This window comes from Lissotriton helveticus, chromosome 4_1, assembly GCF_964261635.1.
Source record: "Lissotriton helveticus chromosome 4_1, aLisHel1.1, whole genome shotgun sequence".
Taxonomy (NCBI): Eukaryota; Metazoa; Chordata; class Amphibia; order Caudata; family Salamandridae; genus Lissotriton; species Lissotriton helveticus.
Genome location: NC_136063.1, coordinates 233,661,999 through 233,684,831, shown reverse-complemented (window position 1 = coordinate 233,684,831; position 22,833 = coordinate 233,661,999).

The window sequence follows — 22,833 nt, the reverse complement described above, 5'->3', positions numbered from 1 at the left end:
GCACAACGCTCCCCCCCTTGTTGCTCTAATCATCAGAGGTGTAGCTTGGGCGAAGCCAGAAATAGACTGTGGCACTGCGGACCTTCAAAATCACTCTGTGTAAGAGTAGGAGCTGTCTCTAAATTGCTACGCAGTGACAGAAAAGGAACGTTTAATGCTTGCACAAGTGGTGCATGAAGTTAAGTTGCTGATGAAAAGCTACTAAGGATACATATAGAAGTCATCATATCTTATTCAAAGACTGACATGCCTTGGCAATCAAAACCGCATCTACAAGTTAAAACAATAAAAATGGGGCAAGCCCATGGGTTAATAGAGCAACGCAATATCAGAAGATGTCTATCGGGACTACAGACTGTAGCACACACTTCCCAGATTACAAGTGAGCACGCAAGGATATCCTGATAGGCACAGGTCACAAACAAGGTATTGTAACACATATAAGGACATTCACTAGATAAGACAGAATTAAACAGTTCCAGAACTAGGACAGCCTTCAAGATAGACAGCTCAGCCAACACCTTCTTTCGCTCTCTTATGCACACTAGACTATGGCAGCAAAACTTGCCTGAGCCCATAACAAAGAGTTCCTGAAGATCTTTGTATTTTGCAGTCTCTCTTTGTCGAGTGGATTCACTACAGAGTATAACTAATAGTTTTAGCCAAAATATTATTTGAAAAGCCTGTGTGGCTTTGGAGCAAATGATCAGCCTTACTTGTTTATACAGATCTCCTAGGGTACGTTTGAGTTCCTGTATTTCATTTATGGGAAAGACGCATGTGTTCTGCCATCTGTAGGTCTACCAAAGGATGTTTATGCAAAAGATAACACAAAGGATTAGCAGAAAGTGTTTATACGGCACAAGCCTTATTAAATGCACCAAGATGTAAATGTGTCGACAGACGTCATTTGCTTCACAAACATAAAGCAATCCTTTCTTTTCGATTAAGCAATAATAAAGTGCCCAGAAAGCCTTTATAGTAAGGGACTTTCCCAAGCAGTTGTCTCTCTCAGCGAGATATTTAAGCCCAAAGATAATTCTACAAAGAGAAAGAGGCAATTTGCAAGCAAAACCAACTGGAAATGACACAAGGGATCTCTCTGGGTGAATGCCTGTGCCATCCATCTTAACAGAAGCTATTAAAACTTCACCTTTTCTCTTAATTTAAACGTCTTCCCTATGCTTCATGCCGCTGTGGGTAACGCTTCCCAGTTCCTGCGCACTGGGACACTCAAACATAAATTCAAATTTACAAAACGAGTACAGAGCTTAACATGTCTCTGGAATGAATCCGTTGCTGTCATTATTACATGGTGAGATTGGAGAGGCCTACTGCCCAGTGCTCGGCTCCTACTGTAAAAGGGTCCCACAAATGGTGCAGGTAGGGAGGAGGACCGAGGACGGGCGGACAGCTCCTTTTTTTGACACTGATGCCGTTTTGGCTGGTTGAAGGGAGTTGGTGTTACTTTCAGGGCGAAGCAGAAGGAAAAGGCATCGAGGCTCAGGCAGCACCAGGGTTCACAGATGCAGCATGTCACACTGCATGTACATCAGTCTGCTTCTGTAGGTCATTCAAACCCTGCACTGGCACTGCACTCCATGACTAGCAGCAATGAAAGTCCCTGATGTGTGCTGCATGCACCTAAGAAAGTACAAACTGCTCCCAGATAAATGGGAGGCCTCAGTCAGGCTGCAAATGATTTACCATGGATCGGGGATATGTCCGGAAGGATTTCGGACGCCTGCATGGGATGGGACCGGACTTCACAACTGATTTAATTTTCTATGCATCGATGTGTACACTAGCATCCATTGCTAGTGTACACATCATCGCTGCCGCTCCAGTCCTCATATGATAGCCTAGAGCCAGGCCAGCTAATAGTCTAGTATCCTTCTAAAGAGTTGACAGTGGACTCCTTAATATTGTAAACTGGTACTACAGTTGATTCATAGAGGGTATATCATAACCTGTTCAAACTAGAATATACACTGCTTGCACTTTTATCATAAACAGCTCAATATATGACTGGATTTGCCCCGACATACTGGCAAAATGACCAGTAAATACATTAGATAATTTCAGGCACAGCATTACTTGTTAAAGTGGTGTCGGTCTGAATCATAGGCAAGACAAAAGATTTCATAGGGTAATCTAATATTTGACCGAGCCTGCACTGGACCTTTTAAGCTCTCAGAGGTCTTAAATGCTTTGATATTCCAAAAGACCATACTTTGTGGTCAGCAAAATTGTGCAAAAACGTTGTTTTCAATCTGCTGGTTGGGATGAGCTAATTATGGGGCACACCTAGGAGGCGTAGGACAGATGAGTGAGACAGACGTATGTCAAGTTAGTGTGTCACTTAATGTACAGGTTTCAATCTACTTTCCACAGGTTTCAGTCTATACTGTAGTAACATACTAAGGAGCTGGCACTTGGGTCAGTCGCGGGTGGACGTCACTTGCAGCTCCAAGTCCATGTATCCTCAGATACCCATTTGAGGAGGGTGAAGACAGAAGAGGGTGAAGAGGAGATGGGATTTAGAGAGTGTATGGCAGCATGTTAGGAAGTGTTCTTGCATTGCAATGAGACTTTACATACCAGGGTTTCTGGTATGGCTCTATAGTTGTACATACCAAGGTGATGTGTATTTTGGCCTGACAGTGGTGCTGGACATACCTGGGCAATATGTTTAGCATTAGATCATGTCAGCATGCACTACTATTTTGTATGAAAGGAGAATCTACACAAATAATTGCTGTTTTCATAAAATGTTATCTTAAAGCCGAACGATTATTGACCTCAAACATTCAATCGAATGTAACGTAAGGATGGCTTCGCAGTGACTTTTTTTAACCAGGACACAATTGGAACTTCAATAATGCTAAAAGGAAACTTTTAAAATCTGATTTTAATTTCAGTAGAATTACGATCTTATAACTTTTTATCTGGGTAATATTTTATGTTTTTTATTAACTGAAATAAATGTTTCTATCTATCCCCAAAAAAAAATACCTGGGCAAGAGCAAGTCAGGAAGGATTGCCCAATGGCTAAGAATGATCAATTCTGGTTCAACAATGCTTCACACACCAGAGGAATCTGGTTTCTGCTATGATTTCTATATCCGCACATTTTGTTTTATGTAATGACAGTGGTGATTTACAGTTTTAAAATATTATGATAGTATGTCCTTGTCATACTAAGGTAAATTGGGCACTGTCACTTGGATGTATATGCAACCTGATGAGCAAGTGAGCCCTGAGATATAGTAATAAGTAAACCTTGCCAGTTGCACCACCCTGAACAGGAGCTCTAGTAGCGTAATCTGCCATTGACTCTGTGAGCTTTCTCAATTTACAATTAGCAGCACTTGCCACTTTGAGGATCAGTGATCACCTTGACAAGCTGAGAGTATGAGAAGTACTCTATCATGCTGGAATAATAACCCTAGCAGCCCTAAATAATTTTGGATGGTGTGTTTAGTGACAGAGGAACAGTGATGGACAGTATATTCTGACATACACTTTTGTTCTTGCAGCTTGTGATTTTTATTCCCCTTTATTCAGTGGGGACATTGCCTGAGATAGGCACTGCATCGCCTGTAGCAACCACATTATTCTGATTTCCATCCACTTTTTTTCTGCAACAACATTTCTTTATGGGCATATCCGTGTTCACTTAGAAGGGATTTTGCTACTCGGTGGTCTGCTAAACCTAGAACTATTGGGATATTTTACTATTGCTCTTTTAAAACAGTTTTTAAAACATTTTGCTTTTCAACAGCTTATTAGCATAGCCAGTAGGTCTCGGCTTTGGGACCTTGTATGCATTTAGCCATGCAGCACATTATCCTGGGTGCTACAACACCTTCTGATACTTCACGTGCCACTGGTGAATGGGGAGACTGAGCTGCATGCCAATAAAGGCAGGAGAGGCTTGTATGGGCCACAAGTGGTGAACAAGCTGTGAGGTACTACACATAAAGACATATAAACAATATTAAAGCTTGGCAGTTATGCTAATGAAAACAGTGTAAATGTACGCTGAACTCACTCCGAAGGTATCTGAGGGGATATTAACCTCAAAGAGTATATCAATTACATTTTCTACCTACTTAAGGGTCACATAATACATATTGGTTTGAAAACTCCCAAAAGTGGAAGCACTAGCAGTGTCTGTGGAGAATGGGTCGCTCACTGTCCCCAAACATCCATAGCCAAGCAACACCAACTCTCAGTGTATGAAGCATATCAAGGCGTCCCGTGGCACCATGATCTCCTGGGAAACTGAGGTAAAAAGCAGCTGCAGCCTGGGAGCCATGTTTGGAGCAAAGATGGGCACAGATTACTGTGATGATAACAGTGCAATAGTGATAAAAGTGAAGCCCAGACGGATATCATATACCGTAGTATCAGCCCCAGTCAAAAACAGATAAAAGGTATTGAACTCTGGCCCTAAATTAATGTTTATATGAGCTCTCTCTCTCTGTAGAATTGAATTATCTAACTATGCAGTATTGCACTGATGTGGCTGTTTATTTTTACGTATTTCAAAATATTGCTAATAATACTCCGCCGTATCTCAACCTCAGAATTTGTTATTGCACAGCTGTGTACGACGGAAGCCTGCTTTTAATTTGCATTTATTCAAGCAAGCTTTGCTGCAGCGAAAAAGTTGTCAGTCTAAATTTGCGTTTTTGTAATTAATTGTTTCATTGTTATTTTCATGGAGTGGGTGTTTGCTGTTGAATGGAACTGCATCTTTTGAAACACATTGTTATTTCTGCTTTACCGAAAAGGAAAGAAATGCACCTTACAGCTTTATCTTCTGCGCTGTGCACATTGAATGTGATACGTCTGTGCTACTCACAGAATTCAGCAGTAATCTTTTGCGCACAGAATGCACCAGAAATAGTATTACAAATGCCTGCTTCGCTTGGGTGACAATAGGTCAAATACAGTTGAAGTCATCACCTAGCAGATACAATTCTGCAAGAAGGGCAGAGGATATTTATTCTTCGAATGCAAGAGTCAGATGTCGGAGTGCTAATGTATGCTAATTAGACCTGGTAAGTGTACCTACCACCTTCAACATGTCCTCTTTGTGCACTTTTTACGGTAAGCTATCAGTGCGTTTCATGCCGGAATGTACTAGTGCAAGCTTATATACACTGAAAAGTGAACCTCCATAATGTGGGGGAGTAAATGATTGTAAGCATTAATGTTGTTTTTGCAAATGTAGAGTCCAGAAAACTCGAGGCTTTATTTTTTGCAAATAACAGAAATGACGACGTAAAAATGTGTATGTTTTTATTTTATTTCCTCGTTTATCTAATTTAGTTTCACAACCACATGTAATGTTGTTTATTTTGGGGCCTAACCTTTTCCTTTTCATTCCGGCCCGGCCAGCCACTCAGTGCCATAATCAGGGATTGCACATTTGCATTCAAAGGAAAGGACTCACCTGCGGGCGGCGGCAGAAAGGGGGTCTAGAGCTGTAATTAATTTATGGAGTGCCTCTCCTCAGCGTCGTCTCTCTGGCCTCTGAGATCATGAGGTCAGATGCCTGCCACCTCGACCGGCTTGCCTCTTCAAGTCACGCGCACTTTTTGTGATGATGATCATGCGCAATGAGGCTCGCGCAATAAACATTTTATTGTATGAGCCCCAATGCGCATGATCATCATCACCAGACCCACCCCTGCTAAGGGAGAACTGTTAAACCACGGCGCGCTCCCGCGGCGGCGGCAGGAGACATCTGAGAGCTGTGGGCGGCATGTAGGTGCAGCCAGGTGGATTTTTTAAATAAAATAAAATTGGATAACGAATGTTGGGTGCAGCACCAGCAGCAGAGACACGGCGAAGTACTAGTCTGTCTGTCAACACAGTGAGACTAGTACTGACTCTCTCACGTCGGTCGGACTGTCGGTCACGGTCGGGGTCCAAATCGGCCGCTGCCCAAAAACCGGCCCCCTGTCTCTAAACCGGCCTTCACCCCCTCCAGCCTACCGGGGGATTGCCCGGTGCCCGGCATTATCAGTACAAGAGAAATGACAGCAATGCACGGCATTGCCTTAAATACTACGCATTCCTGCACTTTCACTGCACTGCCTCACTTGCTCATAAATGAGCCCCTCTTTATTTGACAAAAAAATTATCAACAAGACAAGAGGCCTTTCTTTGTACTGTTTAATCCTTTCACATCTAAATAGCAGGAGCAAACATTTTATGATCTCCTATAAAACCTCGTAATCTAAAATATAATGTTATCAAATTTGTATCTGACGTTTGTTCTTTCTTTTTTTGCAAGTTCGTTTGTTTACAGTATTTGCTGTTTTACTAAAAATGTGATTATAAAATGAGAGGATCATAGTTCAGCCCTGAAACAATCCCCACACATTCGCAGTATAATGTATAGATGTGCGATGCTCTCGTCTCATTGTCGAGCTTCCCTTGTGACAGGGACGCTCACAAATGTTCCAAAACATTAGTCGCTCATAAGAGGAAGATATTTTGAACAGCTGTCTTCCCCCGAGTGAGACTTCAGAAATGCAGATCCAGTACAGAAGCATGATAAACATGTATTTATAAAAAATGTATGTCCATTGGGAGGTGAATGGGTGCTTTTGTATTCTTGGAGCAAGCTATGTTGTGACAATTGTATTTAAGTTCCTTCTATTTGCTAGCAAGTGCTTGTTTTGACAGGTGGGCAATTGTTTGAAAGGCTTTGCCTGAAGGATATTGCCACTCAAAGACTTTGCGGCGCTTCCATGGGATTTATTTATCCCTCGCTGAAGTGAAATGCCCCTTTGACGCGATTATCTCGAATCTCGCTCGTGCTGCGCCATGTTATGTCATGACCCAGTTCTCCACGGAAACAATGACAGCCGGATGTACAGATCTGCATGCCGCGCGGGTTATCAAGGCAGTCTAGAAAATCTAAATGACACCACTGTAGAACATTCTTCCAGACTGCAAAGTAAAGTGTGTTGAATTTGCTTTGAATTAGAGACAGAAATGATGTCCTCCATTCTTATTAATTGCCTTATGTCAGGTGCGCACTTTGACTTCCTGTTGTTGCTATTGAAATTATGTCATATGTCCTTCTCCTTCCAAACTATAATGGCATACTGTATTATGTCCTTATTAAACGCCCATGGAGCACAGACACATCGCACTCTATATTTCTGGTGACAGTTGAGCAGCAGTGGCTGGCACAGGTAAGCGCGGGGGGCGGGGCGTGGCGGGGGTGGGGGGGGATGGGGAATCGACAGACGATGGAATAGGTATTATTTATTTATTTGCACCTATTTAGTTGTTTGTCGAGTCACGCCCTGTGCTGTTCCACTGCGGTTACTTTACCATCCGACGTTGCAACTGGGTGTCGCCTCATCCTGCCCGCAGCTTTAACATTTGAAAAATATAATGATAATAAACCAAGTTTATTCTCATTTTATCTTTCTCTCTTGGACAAGTCCTGGGCTAGGGAGTGGAGGTAAGGGGCCAATCACGGATGGAGAGTGGAAAGCACTGTGATTCGATATGCATGACGCTTTGGCCGGTTGTCTCGGGCTGACCAAAGCGTCATGCGCACTGAAGCTGTTAACGCGGGATTTCTGGTCTATTGTTATAGATCTAGATCCCAACTCCGGTCGACTGAACCGTTGGTACCTGTCATAGAGTAAAAGGCAATCCACTACTAGGTCAATCAGTTAATGACTTACGCCACTCTAAAGAACCACTTAAGCTTAAAAAGTTTAAAAGTTTATTACAAAGCCAAACTTAACTGAAGATACAAACATCTCAATATAAGGTTAAAAAGATATACGGGTATCCATACAAACATAAATTTTCTAAATGCTCTTAGTCGGCAGAAGAATATTACCAAAACCAATTCAAAAATCATCAAAGTTGCAAGAATAGACACAAGCTGTAGCTTATGAGTCATTTACAGAAAGGAAAGAAATCAGATTAGACTGTCCCTACACTAGACTAAGTGACATCCCTACTTAGCAAGATCTTAACCTAAAAAGGTGTCAGCAGTGGTGACTTCCAAAGAAGATCACACACTTCCCTTAGTCTTTGTTGCAAAAACGATGTCTTGCAGTTCCCTATCTGCCTACCCATCCGCTCTCTTAGGTTCCTCAGACCATCTGCCTTAACTCCACCCAGGGGTACTGTCCCTAATACAAAATCACATTTACAATAGAAACGCCCTTTAGAGACGCCCCTCACGTGGTGTTGGTTCTGGCATTTTCCATGCTGATACTCCTCTGGGCCCATCGTTAGCGTTGACCTTGCTTCCCAGGCTCCTCTCCGGCAAGACGGTACCCCCCAGGAAATTCCTGAAGCCTCCTCCGGCCTGTGCCTGGCTCTCTTGAACAAAAGTCTATTCATCACTCTCTTGATTGGAACCTCCTCGCACCTGCAAACAGACACTTGTACTGTGGGCCCCAAATTCCGGCCTCCACCATATCTTTTAAGTCGTAAACCATTCGAACAAGCTCCACAAAATGTGCCTAGCACGACCTTTCTCTAACGAGCACATACAGATCAAAAGAAACGACTTTGTCTATTCAGGCCTATTAAAATTACATGAACGGGCCTGTGCACTCTGCAAAACATTTAATTTCTTAGTTTAAACAGTATTCTAACTTATTACACACAATGATTATATGAAACACTTCTATAAAACATATATTTCAGTTCTAGGATCAATAATACTTTGAATTACAATAACATCAAAATCCACCATCGTATAAGAGTATAACAGCATCTTGTACTCTATGTGAACTGCCATGTGGCCTACACATTTCTACATTAGCCGAATTACATTTTCCCCTATCACCGCCACATAACATGGGATTTCAACATCATTCTAACATCACTACAAACATCTACATTAGTTCTTCACACTTGATATAAGTATTCTATTTTAATTAAACACTCTTATGTATTTTTACTCTATAAATTCGACACTCTTATATAATGTTTACTAAACTAATACAACGTGCTTGTAAATATGGTGCACTTCTATAATTTTCTTGATTTGCGCTCTCTCAAAGCTGTCTCCAACCCCAGCTGCATTGCTGGTTTGGAGACAGCAGACACAGGCTACCAGTCTCCCTGGGAGTGCAATTCGAGGGCGCTCAGGCCATTCCTCATGAATGAGAGCAGCATCAGGAGTAGCTGCAGGGGATTCTGTGAGTCTGTGCTGGCGAAGAGGAGAAGGAAAGGTGCGGTAGTGCAGCAGGACGGGCAGGTACGTTATTTTAATTTGTATTTTGTAGTCATTAGGTTCCCAACCAACCCCCGGTCCTCCAACCCTTCCACTCAGCGCAGACACCAGCCACTACTTTTGACAAGTTAGCAAATAGTTTATTTTGCATCCATTTGCTAAGATTATACACACAATGATACATATTCCAGGTGATTTTAGTTACATATGGGAATTTATGAGTGTCTATTGGCTTTAGCTGTTGTTTTTTTATTTAATTAGTCGAAAGACCCATTATTTGTAATGTTTGTAATGGACATATTAACTTTCTTTATCACTCTAGTCCTTATCAACATGCCTGAAACCTCTTGGCCCAAACTCCTTCTACATATCCTACCCCCCAGACCTTTCACTCACTGCTTCAAAAAAACTCAAGCACAATCTAATCAAACAACATCATTAAACACTCATAACAGATCTCTATCACAACCCCTTCAAAGGACAGGAAAAATCCGATCTCATCTTCTACAGCACCTGACCTCTAAAATGAAATTCTACCCTCATCAACTACCTATGCATCAGCAAAACATCCAACATTCGTCACAGCCATCTACTGATGATATCTCACTCCCCCATGTTTAAAGGCAAAGCCACCCTCACTATCTATAGAAACGGTATCGTACTGATCCAAGCCACCAACGCCAACCTATGCTCTTTTTGATCTATATTCCCGCCAATCTGCAAGGCTCTCCCCCTCATATGAAGCTCCTCCCTAAACAAAACCCCCTACAGAGATGCCATCCAGAAAAAGGATACCCCATCAGCCTCCCCCAAGCTTCCGCCACTACCCTCACCATAAACACAGATTCCGCGCCCCCCCCACTCGAAGCTGGACACAAACTTCCCACCCACCCGGGTTAGGAATCCTCCCCTCCAGAACACCAACCACACAATTAGAACTATCCCTATCAGCCCAGACCAGAACTCCTAAGCCAATCCTCCCGCTCAAACCAGCTCCATTCCCAATACCCCACCCCCAAACCATACACCCCTCCTTCCATCCACCCACATCACTAGGGAAACAGCTCCCACTCTGAATAGGCACAATGCTTCCTTTTCCCCTCCCAAACTGCAGACTGAACCGATGCCACGCCCATTTAGAACACTCCCAAAACCACCCCTAACAGACAAGGTACCAACATGCCCCGCTCTTACACTCGCCAACCTGCTCCCCGCATGCTTTCAACACTTCACCCCCAAGTCGCAGCCATTCCACCCGTTCCCTCCCCCGAAACCAAATCCCCGCACCAGACCTAAAGGAAAGACTAAATCTCATGGAAACTCAGCTCAATAAAGTGATACTAGGTATCAATAAAATCCTAATGACCCTCAAATCCGCCCGACCATGCCCACTGTTCACCCCTCTACCCCTCTGTAACACCAGACCTCCACTCCAACCCTTAGAAACTCAGCCTAATAGCTGTCTCACTACTCCTTCAAAAAACCACACTCACAGACCGATTCAATCTACTCCTAAGATGTCACACAGCAAAGCGATAGTGCAGGCCAAAACATACACATGGACACCAACCAGAAAAAGAGAACCCACCTCCAAGATCCAGGTGATCACTGGTATCGGGAGAAACCCTGTTCCACCAGGTTACCGGTCAGACCGCCAGCACACCTCTCGGATATCCCCAGGGTACCCACCTCTCAGAAACACAACAACAACTCTAGTAATACCAACTGTCTACTTATGAACTGTAGATCTGCCTCCAAGCATGCTACAGAACTGGCAGAAACCATCCTTAACTATGACATTAATATTGCATTCATCACAGAGACTTGGCGTAATAAATCATCCTACCCGATCCTCAACTTACTAATTCCTCTTGGGTTCTCAATCATCAAAAAAGACAGAATCGACCAAATAGGTGGGGCCTTAGCCATTATCCACAAGAAAACATTACGATGGTGGAATCTGTCTCCTCCACTTTCAGCACCTTTGAATAGCTCAACACTTCTATACGGTTGAAAAATAATAAGTCAGCAAACTGCCACCTTCTCTACCACCCCCAGGCAGCACTTGCCCCTTCCTCGAACACCTATCAGACCTGGTAACACACTGCTCACTCTCAGATGCCATCAACATAATCCTAGGCGACTTCAACCTCCACTAGAATGATGAAAAAAACACTCAAATCCAATCCTTAAAAGAACTCTTACTTGAGCACAACCTTAACCAACACTGCAAAGAACAAACCCACAACAGAGGCTTAACCCTTGACGCCATCATAGCCTAAGAAAAGGCGATAACCATCAAGAACATCCTCCCAGTTGATTGGTCAGACCACCACATCATTCTGTTCCACTTACACCTAGAAGAATCATATCCCATCCTTACTAAGAAAACCCTTCAGTGGTCCAGAAACCTAAGCCAAGCTCCCCTAGCTGAGCTGGAAAAAAAATATTCTCTAGCCTTCCCTCTAAATCAGGCGACCTCTCAACGATCAAACTCACAATCCACTTTAACTCTATGTTGACAGCCTTCCTAGACCAAGTAGCCCCTTTGAAACTAAAAAAGATTAGAGAGACCCCTTCGAGATCCTGGTTCACCAAGGATCTCATCTCAAAAAGACGACAAGTCAGAGCTGCAGAAAGACTTTGGTGAGTCAACCCTTCCTCAACTCACCTCCACCAAATCAGAGCAGCATGCAGAACATCCAAAAACCACATCATCAAAGAAAAAGCAGCCTTTTTCCGCAGTGCCCTTGACAATGCAATAAATCATCCCAAAAACCTTTTCAACATCATATAAAACCAGACCTCGAAACCTCCCGCTAAAGCCCCTCAGGGCTCTAAAGAACGCTGCGTTAAATTTGCCAAATTCTTTGATGAGAAAATCACATTTATTGAGTCCTCCCAGGATAGTCACACACAAGCGCCTGACTCCGAAGTAGGAATCCCCCTCCCGAGACAAAGGAGGGCAACCAAGCCCCAGGATCCCCCTCTACCCTTAATTGCTGGAAAGCATTTAACCCACTCTCAGAAATGGAAATCTCCAAACTAATTGCAAACTCAAAACCCTCCTTCCACTTCACAGACCCCCTCCTAGTCTACATGGCAAAAAACCTCAGTCACGTCATTTTCCCCTCTGGGCGATAAACACAGGAGTCTTTTCAGACTGCCTAAAACTTGGCCAAGTCTCTCCACTACTGAAAAAAACAGGTTTAGACCCTGAGGACCTTAACAACATCAGGCCAATCTCAAACCTGCCCTTCCTGCCTAAAATCCTCAAGAAATGTGTCCTGCTCCAACTCAACCAGCACATCGACACCAACAATCTCTTGGACTCTCACCAATCAGGCTTTCGAAAGGGCTGCAGCACAGAGAGAGCCTTACTAAATATAGCAGATGACATCCACAAATGCATGGATGCCGGTCACTGCTGCCTGCTCATCCTCCTTGACCTATCTGTGGTCTTCGACACGGAGGGCCATAAACTTCTTCTCAACCCCCTAAAACACTGGATTGGAGCAGACGTCATTGAGCTGAAATTTCTCACCTCTTTCTTTCACAACCGCTCTCAACAAATCAAAATAAATAACACAATCTCCGATACCTCCCCTATAACAACAAGGGGTCCATCAGGGCTCAGTCCTCTCACCTACTATCTTCAATATCTACATGGAGGCCCTCACTACCATAATCAATCAACCCAACATCACCTACCACCTATACGCAGGTGACATCCAGCCCTACCTTGAAGTCTCCTCCCCAGAAGACATATGCCGTCTCATAGATACCCTAAAAAATATCAAAACTGGCAATTACACAACCACCTAAAACTTAACCAAGATAAGATGGTAATCCTTCTCCTCTCTAACAACAGACAAACCTACCAGGTCCAAGAATGGATTAAGCTTATGTACTCCCTAAACTTCGACCGTACCTTCACCGGCTCCGCCAAGTCGCTGGGCATCTTACTGGACCCTAACCTGAACATGAGCTCACACATAAAGGCTACTGCAAGGAGTGCCCACTACAAATTAAAACTACTCAACAAAATAAAGCCCTTCCTCCCACCTAATGATCTCACGACTGCAACGCAAGCCCTGGTTCGATCCAGACTCGACTACTAAAACGCTACCCTCACAGGCATAGCAAAATCTCACCGAGCGTATAGCAATTCGGGGTGGACTGTTCCCATGGGGCACAGGGTCAAGACTGATTTGCATATGGCTGGGTTCAAACTGGAATGGCATGGTGAGCAAAAAAACGATGGATTTAGGCCCAGATCTCTGTACTAGGGTGAATGTATGACATTATTCTGCATTCTGTCCATCACCTGTTGTTTTTACATTTGTCATCCCGAGTGGGACGGGTATGCTCAGACGTGAGTCCCGTGCTCTCCATGCCACTGGAATCAAGCTATCAAGGCTGATGAGGGCTGATAGCCTGAAACCGGTCCTTGGATGCTTGTTTCCAGTCCAGGGAGGACCTGGCTTGGCAATTTGGGCTGGGCTGTTCCCATGGGGCACGGGGTCAAGATTGATTTGCATATGGCTGGGTTCAAACTTGAATGGCATGATGATCAAAAAAACGATGGATTTAGGCCCAGATCTCTGTACTGGGGTGAATGTATGACATTGTTCTGCATTCTGTCCATCACCTGTTGTCTTTGCAATGGCCTTGTTGGGAGCAGAGAGAAGCCTCAGAACACTCGGCACCCGGTATTAGATCTATGCCACTTCAGATTGCTTTTTCTATTGCTGCTGCAGGAGCTCCTTCATGCCCTTTGTCCACACTTTCATCAAAATCAACAAAAAAAAGGTGTCTGCTGGTCGGTGTGGTGCAGTAAGTCAGTGATTATCACAGACCATGAGGCCTCGATTGTTGAGGGTTAACTAACTTTTCTAAGAGTTGGGCATGTTGGCATGAGCTGAGAGCCTTTTGGAGATCACGAAAAAAATTAAGCAGCGAGTTACAAGGTCATGCTGCTTACAGTGGTCGTCGTTACAATTTAATTATAGACGCTGGGCGTAACAGAATATGCTTTTGTATGTGGCGCTGCCTCCCTCTCCTTCAGGATCGGCAACGGACCAGTGGTGCATAGGAGAGGAGTGAAGCTTCTTTATCGCAGCGGACCACCAGGTTTCTCACCGGGGGTACGGGCACTCGCTCTGCTGCTGCTTACTGGCAGAGTGCTTAAGCGCTACCTGGTAGGGGGTCGCTGAGGGGTCTCAAGTGTGGATAATACACTGCATTTTGTTTTTAAAATTTACAATCTAAATTCAAAGACAGTAACCATCCCTCAAGAGTAAGGAAAAGAGGAGGTGAGGAGGAGAGAGGTGAAGGAGGGGAAGAAAAGAAAGGGAAGAAAACAGAAAATGAAGTCACTGGAGTCAGTTTCAAAATCCGAAATTATTCTAAGGCTGCTGTAGCTGCTGTGCATTTAGGGCCTCATTTATGAAAAGTGACGCATCGCTGCGTGAAAACAGCGATGCGTCACTTTTCACTGCGCCCTCCTTGCGACACCAATGATGTGCCATATTTACAGTATGACGCATCATTGCGCAAGGAGCTACAGATACGACAGTATTTCTGACGTATCTGTTTGGTGCAAAAGTAACGCATTGCTGGAGTGTGTCACAAAAGTGACGCAACCCCAGCAATGTATCCTTTCACATGGGGCAAGCCCCATGTGAAAGGGCCTGCGTCAGTCTTACGCCTGCTGTGAGGCAGGCGTAAGAAATTGATGCATTTATTTCCTAGAAGTGGCGCAGTGAAATCTCATAGATTTTACTGCGTCACTTCTACGACCCTTTCTTGCATCAATACGCCCCCCTTGCATACATTATACCTGGCACAGGTATAATGTGGCGCAGGGGTTTACAAAGTGACGCATCTACCTAGATGCGTCACTTTGTAAATATGGTGCAACAAGGCGCATTTTTTACGCCACTGGTACGTCACAAAAAGTGATGCACCAGCGGCATAAAAGTGACGCACAGATTCATAAATGAGGCCCTTAGACTCTCCTGTCCTGGCTCAGAGGGTCAAAAAATGAGTAGGACAAGCTACAACCCAGGCAAACCGTGCCGCCTCTCTGCTGAAATATCTGGTAATATCGGTAAAGAATCCGGCACACAGTGCAGCAGCCCCAGAAATTTCTCAGAAAAGTTGTCAGGAGAAGTCAAGAGATTTAGAAATGAGCCTCAGCCCTGCCGCCAACGACTTAGTAGGGGGAGAAATTTCTTCCAACTAAACACCCATGGAAGACCTAGAGGGTCATAATTCCGAACATGAAGCTGGGACTGTAAAATCTAAAGAATTTAAAGTATACCCCTGTGAACTTGGTTCTTTTGGCAGGTTCACCCCGAAACTTTTTGCATTCTCCGAGCCTTTTTTCTGTAACCTAGTTTTGGTGATTTTAGGCTGCTGCACACTTTAGCACTGTGGTCCAGTGTAAAGTGCGTGCGCTCTCTGTGTATGTGTGGTGAGACTGGCCTGCCCTCCCATAGGAATGCATGTGGGATATGTGTGTCCCTGGTAGTTCCTGGTATGAGAGGAGTGCAGGGGCGAGTTTAGTATGTGCGAACTAGTGAGAATAAATGCTGCGCAATGGTGTGCGCAGATTTTCTGGTGACTGGTGGAGAAGTGCCACTTCTAGAAGTTGGCATTTCTGTGTACTGTGTGTCTGCCTGCCTGATGTGAATTGCATGTCTGGCTTGTGATTGACAGGTGCTGGATGATGTGGGTGGCTCCAGGAGCCAGGATGGGTCTGCCCGATGGTGAATAGGGAGATCTGCATGTAGATGGGAGGGAGGAGTTACACCTGGGACCTGAGAGGAGCTGAGCACAACAAAGTGCTCCAAAGTTCCCCCAAACCAGTTGTGTCTGGTTTTTTCCCAGCCCTGTGCTGTATCACAAAGGGAAATGTGTGCATAAAAGAAGGGGTTGTGACCCCAAGTTTTGTTGTTCAGTTCTTGGAGTGTGCTGATCCTGCTGTGGGCATGCTGCTGGGGCCCAGGTGGTGCTGCCATGAGGGCTTGCCTCCCTGGGCCCTGCTTTGCCCCTTGATGCTTCCAGGACTTATCTTTTCTTTTGCGGCAGGACCTTTGTTCCTAGCGCCTTGTGAGCGCTACGTGGGAACTTCCTATTTTCCTCAAGGAGGAGTGCAAGGGCTCCGCAGTGCTGGGCTGATTGACGTGATAGGGGAAATCCCGGCGTGAGGGATTCCCCCGACATGCCCCAAGCGGCTGGTGCCCACCCTGCTTATTTTTATTTAATTATGGGTGCCCACCCCATATGGCCGCTTATCTCTGTATTTGTTATGGCTGGAGCCCACCCTGCTATGTCCTTTCAGTCTCGAGGGAGCCTACCCCTCTTGCCGCTGAGAAGTAAATAACCGTTGCAGCACAGAGAAAGAGAATGCCGGGGAAACTGGAAGTCAGTCAGCATCCTGCCTGTCATGGGGCAGGACTTCCACCTTCCGAGGGAAGCCCGCGCCCACGGGACTGCAGAGAGACGAAAGTGGCAGCTATGAGGGTACCAGAGCTCCCCTGTCTAAGGCAGAGCCCCACGTGCTGCCGCCTTCGAAGAGTATTGCAGAGGGGGCTCGAGGCACATTGCCGGTGCCTGCCCCCGATGCCTGTGAGGAGTCCCGGCCCCCAGGAGAGGGACCGGGTGAAGAGGAGCCAACGTGGGGAGAGAGCCTACCCTGCGCAGAAACCGGTGAGTGGGGCTCCGTGTGCACTCGGGTAGTGCTGGTGGAGGCACAGTGATGGTGCCTGAGACTGAGCGGCCCCTGCCAGGAGAGCGGGCTGCTCCCGTGCTGCTGGCATGAATGTTTCCTTCCTGTAGAGAACAGAGGGGCCCATGCTCTTGTTGTTCGAGTGCCTAGTGCTAGTCCCCTGAGCGGTCCTGCCGTTGCGGGCCGCTTCACCGCTTAGAGGCAGTTTTGTTTTGGGCATAAGGGAGCCCAGAGGGGCCCGTGCCATATTTGGTTTTAGGTTGCCGCAGTTACCCATGGGCAACTGCTACGATGTGGGGCCAGTGTAATTTAGAGAGCCCAACAAGGCCCAGAGGGCACAGTGGTGCCCCGGCCCTTCCCTACTCACAGCTGCGCTGCACCAGTGTGGGCAGCTGCAACGCTTTGCGCAGTTGCCAAATAGAGAGTCCCTGAGGGGGACAGAAGCGGCACAAGGGTGCCAGAACTCATTTGTAACTTTCCCAGCTGCCCAGCAAGTAGTGGGCAGCTGCACCATTTAGGCGCACAGTTCTTTAGGGGCATGTCTTGTGAAGTTAGGACTGAGATGCACTCCTTCACCCCACACTTTCCCAGCTGCCCAGCAAGTAGTAGGCAGCTGCTACGTTTAGGTTTGCACAGTGCGCACCTTTGACTTTTGCTGCCTAGGCAGCGTGCCCAGACTTTTGGGACATAGGGCATTTGAGCCCCTGTTTGAGATGGCCAGTTGGCCAGGGGGACTGGGAGGTAAATAGGGTGCCAGGCCCTAATGTGATTTATGTGCTAAACGTATTTTGGTGCTTTGAAATTTAACACATGTAGTATGTTTTACGCACCCTTTGTTATACCTCTAAACTGTGGTTTATGATTATGAGGTTGTCCTGCATTTCATGGTTTATGCTAGTGAGATTATGTTTCACTGTGTGATGTATGCCCCTAGTATGAGTGATGCTTAGGAGATTAGGGTCTAATGTGTTTAGACTTGAGAGATGCTTGCATAATGTGTCTATGCTGGTGAGGTTCGCGCAAAATGTAATTCGCGCCTGATGTGATACTGTGCATAAGGTAGTTTATGTTACAGGTTGAGGCTAAGTACAGTGATTACCAGTGTTTACTGGTTGTATGCTTATGATCTGTTTTACTTTTACTGAGTTTGCTTTGTGATGGTTCTGACAGTGGTCCATGTGGCCCTGTCATGTGTATATAATCCCTTGTAAATATTGCCCAGTGCCAGTTGGCACAGTGTATATGGTGTGATTACTATTCTAATGTGTTATGAGAATTCAAAGGCTATTTTTGATATAACCTTGTGTGGAGTTCCTATTGTGGTGTGTCTGGGATGTTGTTGCTATGTGCGTGCACAAATACTTTACACATGGCCACCAGGATAAGCCTGACTGCTCGTGCCAAGCTACCAAGGGGGTGAGCAGGGGTTATCTTTGGCGTGTAACTCCTTTGCCCTGACTAGAGTGGTGGTCTCTGCTGGCGCAAGCCTTAGACAACCAGAGATCCCATTTCTAACAACCCCCTTTTCTCTAAGGCAAAATCTGGAGTTAGATCTGGCATAGATAGGTTGGAGAACGTCTGTTAGAACTGGGATTTCTGGTAGGCTAAGGCTGACGCCAAAGCCAGGCACAAAACCACCGTTCTAGTCAGGGCAAGGGAGTCACACGCCAAGATAACCCCTGCTCACCCCCTTGGTAGCTTGGCACGAGCAGACAGGCTTATCCCCTGAGGCAATGTGGAAAGCATTTGCGCACGCACACAACAGCAACAACATCCTAGGCACACCACAAAAGGACCTCCACACAAGGTTATATCAAAATAACTTTTGTATTGTCAAAACACATCAGATAGTAATCACACAATATACATTGTGCCAACTGGCACGGGCAATATTCACAAGGGATTATTTACAGGACAGGGCCACATGGGCCACTGTCAGGATCAACACTTTTAGAACTAGAAATACTGTTAGAAATAGCACTTTGTAGATCATAGAATAATAATCACTTTAGCACACAACCAGTAATTACTGGTACCAGGTAAGTACCACCTACGCAACCCTAACCACCTTAGGAGAATATTACGCAGGGAACCTGGGCTTCACTAGCACCACCTGTACTAGGAGAACAACAACCACCTAAGTATCACACTACCTGTAGGGGTATAAGCATGAACATTTTACACATGATGCATCACAACATTCAGAGGTGTAGGGAAGGAAAACACATGATGCATAAACATACATTCAGCGGTGTAAGAACAAGGCACATGCCGCATTAAAACACATTCAGAGGTGCAGGAGAAACACATGATGCTTAAAACATTCAGAGGTGTAAGGAACAATTGTGCAGCACTCACATAAGTCACCACCTGTGACTGTACCCAGGCCAACTGGCTTTTCAGGGGCTAAAATGCCCTTAGTCCAAAAGTCAGGGCAGGCTGCACAGGCAGCCAAGAACAAACCTAAACGTGGCAGCTGCCCACTAATTGCTGGGCAGCTGTGGCAGGGAGCCTGGCACCACTGTGCCTCCTGGCTCTAGGTAGGGCTCTGAACTGCAATGGGGCAAAAACCATATGTGAGCCTTGCAGGCTGGGTGTCCAAAAACAACTGTGCCCCCTGAACCCCCCCGTGGGCTTTAACAAATGACTGGGCCCTCAGAAGAGCCTCGCGGGCTCTAAAGAACAATTGCCGCCTTGTGGAGCCTCTCGGGGCTCGTCAACAATTATGGCCCCCTTCGTTGGAGTCCCTCGGAGGGGACTCGAAATACACTTGTGCCCCAGAGCCTCTGCGGCTCGAAATAAACAAAATGCCCCCGGGACCTCAGGCCATGTCTATCGTGATTCTAATGAGAGCACCTCACTGAGCGTACAAAGGGGAGGCCTCTCCAAGCAGAAAAGACCTCTGCTCGGCCCTTACCAATCTCGCTGATTCTCCACCTCGCTCTCGACAATCCAACGAGCGGTGGCGGAGGCTGATCACTTGCCAGCGTGTCCGGCGGTGGTGAGGGCTTCACGCGGCTCCCGATGTCTTCCTTACGAGGTCTCCTGGCGCGGCTCCTTGGGCGATCCCCCTTGGTGGTGCGGCTCCTCGGGCGAGCCCCCTTGGTGGTGCGGCAATCTTCCGGGCACGGATCAATCACCTTGCAGCTTGCAGGTGGAGCCTTCCGCAGCCCTCCAATGACAGAGCGGTGCTGGGGAAGAGCCTCGTTCTCTCTGCCAATCTCTGCGCGAGCCTGCAGATGACGTCGCGGCTTGAGGACCAACCCCAGCGCGGCGGCACTGAGGGGGCTCGTTGCTCTGCTCCAATCAGGGCTCCGCTCCTTCGGTTTCTCCTCCGGCAGCCCCTGCACGGATCAGCGATATCCTCCTGATGATTTAGGCCTCGGGCAGCGGCGGGGGGAGAAGGTTGGCAGAGGGCTTGTGACGCCGCTAACTCCTTGCAGGGATTTAGGTCACGAGGGGAGGCACTACGATCCTCCGGTCTTCCACGCTGATGTGCCAATGAGCACCTCGATCAGCTCGCACGGCCAACAGTACAAAACTCACGCTCCAAGCAGTGAAAGGAGCACGATCTCCACAGCGTCTTGCAGTTTCAGTGGAACCTTTTGACCCTGGGTTTCGGGACAGGAGGCCAGCTCTTCTCAGGCCCTTGGAGATTCAGTCTAAGACACAGCACACAGCAAAGTCTTGTGGATCAAGCAGGCAGGGGCCACAGCACAAAGCAAAGCCCCCTTCTTCTCTCCTTCAGTTGAACAGCAGAACGGGTCAGCCCTTAAAGCACACAGCAAGGCAGTCTTCCTTAGTTCCTCCAGCGGTTCTTCTTCTGGCAGAGGTTCTTCTTGATTGTAGAATCTGAAAATCTGTTGTCAGGGGTCCTTCTCTTATACCCCTAAAAGTCTTTGAAGTCATTGAGCAAGTGGGCCCTGAGCCCGGTCTAAACCAGTTCTGGGTGTTGCTGGAGCACTTGGGCTTCCTGGCTTCTTCCTTCCTTTCAGTGTGAGGGGCAGAGGCGACAGCCGCCCAGCAGGAGGTGGAGCCAGCATTGTGGCAGGCAGGCACAGCCCTATTCACTCCCAGGTGCTATCTCCTCCCACCACTCTAGTTGCAGATGCAGTCATTCAACCAAGGGCTGACCCAGACAACCACCTGGGGGCTCCCCAGCCCCTGTCACCTTCAAACCAGACAGTCAATCCACAAGCAGGCCCAGGCACACTCCTGAAGCCAGGCTCCAGACAATCACGTGCCAGCAGACTCACTACACACGCACACCCATGTCTAGAAGTGGCACTTCCACACTAGACACACTCATGCCACACACATCATTACGCAGCATTCAATCTCACGAGTTCGCACATACCAAACTCGACCCTGCACTCCCCACACATCAGGAACTACCATGGTCACACATATTCCCCATGCATTCCTTTGGGAGGACAGGTCACTCACCACACATACACAGAGAGCTCACACACTTTAGACTGTACCACAGTGAAAAAGTGCGCAGAAACAGGCTAGTCAAAAGCAAAAAGTTTCGGGGTGAAACTGCCAAAAAGGGCCATAGTCCTTAATCTCAACAGAGGATACTTCTTCTGCTGGTGACCTTAATATTTTGCTGCAACCTTCAGCGTCTCTCCCACAGATATCGCCGGAGTCGGGCCATCTCAGTCGGTAATCATTGAGCAGGAACCCCCAAGAAGGGTAAAAGTACAAGCAGGACAAAATGAGTTCAGGCTTGATCCATCTCAGGAGGGTTCCTCAAGTGTGGCTACACCTTTTTCTCTGCAATGGGATGCTAACAGTTTGCTTAATCTAATTTTGGAGGAATCTCTGGAGCTTAACGCCTCACAAACTATGGAGATAGCAGCTATACATGCCCAGTTTACACAAATTGAAGATTCTATGGCTTGTATTCCAGCAAGATTAAACAAGGCTGAAGCAAGAATATTGCAGTTGGAGGACCAGGTTGTCATACTGAAGGATAAGGTTGCTGCTTTTCAGAGCCAAAAGTCCTCTTTGGAACACAAGTTGGAGGAGTTGGAGAATCACTCTCATGAGAGCCCATCATGTGCCAACACATTTACCTTCAAACTAAAAATTTCCTCGGACGATACTCGTTAATTTCAGATATTATGGTGTTAAAGAACGAATTCTATCCAAAGCAGTCAAGCAGCAACAGTTTATTACACCGTAAGTTGCACTATTTTGCATATTTTCAGATATGTCAGCTTTGGCTGCTAAAAGACGGAAAGAGTTTGTTAAAATGCATCATTTCTTTAGGGTACAGGGGACGCAGGCAATGATCGCACAACAAAGTAAATTGAAAGTGCTTGTAAAAGCACGATTTCACATCTTCTGTAACGTCCCTGACGCACAGGAATTGCTACTGCAAATTTCTAATAAGTTCTAAGTCCAGCGAGTGTAGGGTGATCCTATGGTTATCGGTATATGTAAAACTTTTTTCTCTTCTCTTTCCTTTAAGCCTTTTTTGGGGCTTTTCTCTCTGCATATTTTATGGCTTTTTGGGTCTGTCTTTGTTCTCAGGGCTCTGGGATGGTGAGAGATGGAGTGGGCCAGCCGATAACTCCAAGCACTTGGTGAAGATGCCCTTTTTGGGGGAGGGACAAGTCAGTCAGGTGTGAGTGGGTCGATGAACCACTTACCACGGCTTTTGGGTGGGGGGAGGGGGGGCGGTCAATGGGGGAAGGCTTGGTGGTGGTGTGGGGATAGGGAGCAAGGGGGTAAAAAGAGACCAACCCTACAATTTATTTAAGATCAGACTGATAAAGGAATTTCATCCGTTTTTTCTTGATTGGAAGCACCACTGCTGTGCTGAATGCTTTATTAACTTGCAAAGCGTGCG